The sequence below is a fragment of the Carlito syrichta genome, unplaced genomic scaffold, assembly GCF_000164805.1.
Source record: "Carlito syrichta isolate Samal-C Ts95f unplaced genomic scaffold, Tarsius_syrichta-2.0.1 Scaffold312151, whole genome shotgun sequence".
In the NCBI taxonomy this organism is placed as follows: Eukaryota; Metazoa; Chordata; class Mammalia; order Primates; family Tarsiidae; genus Carlito; species Carlito syrichta.
Genome location: NW_007256247.1, coordinates 50,105 through 50,889, shown reverse-complemented (window position 1 = coordinate 50,889; position 785 = coordinate 50,105).

The window sequence follows — 785 nt, the reverse complement described above, 5'->3', positions numbered from 1 at the left end:
TCCTCTGTCCAGCCCTCCTGGACTCCCTTCTATTCAGGTCTCCATCATCTAACATATGAGCTCTCTGAACATTCAGCAGTGAAGAAGACAGAAAAGCATCATCTGGTAGAGCCCTGGTCTAGACAAAGAGGCAGATAAACTAGAAGAAACCACTGGAACCATTAAATTCAAGCTGTGGCAAGTGTTAGAAGAAAAGAAACAGGCCAGGCTCGGTGGCTCAGCCTGTAATCCCAGCACTTTGGAAGGCCGAGGCAAGTGGATTGCCTGAGCCCATGGGTTCGAGACCCGCCTGGGCAACTTGGCAAGACCTTGACTCTACAATACATCAAAAATTAGCCAGGCATGGTAGCACGCGCCTGTAGTTCCGGCTACTTGGAAGGCTGAGGGGGAAGGATCGCTGGAGCCCTGCAGGTCAAGGCTGTGGTGGCTGGGAGCATGCCATTGCACTCAGTCTGGGTGACAGAGTGAGTCTCCAACTCTAAAAAAAAAAAAGAAAAGAAACAGAAACAGAGTGATGTGGTAATAACTAGACAGCAGTGGCGAATAGGACGGGCCTCCTGAGGACTTAAAAATTGAGAGAGAGGCAGGGAAACTCTCAGAAGAATCAGGGTTTCCCAGGCAGAAGGAGCTATATGTGCAAATGACTTGAGAAAGAAACAGTTTAATGCAAAGAAAGACAAGAAAGAGACCACGGTAAGTGAATGGGATGCACAAGATGAGACCAGAAGTCTTTTTTTTTTTGAGTTGGAGTCTCACTCTGTTGCCCAGACTGGAGTGCAGTGGCC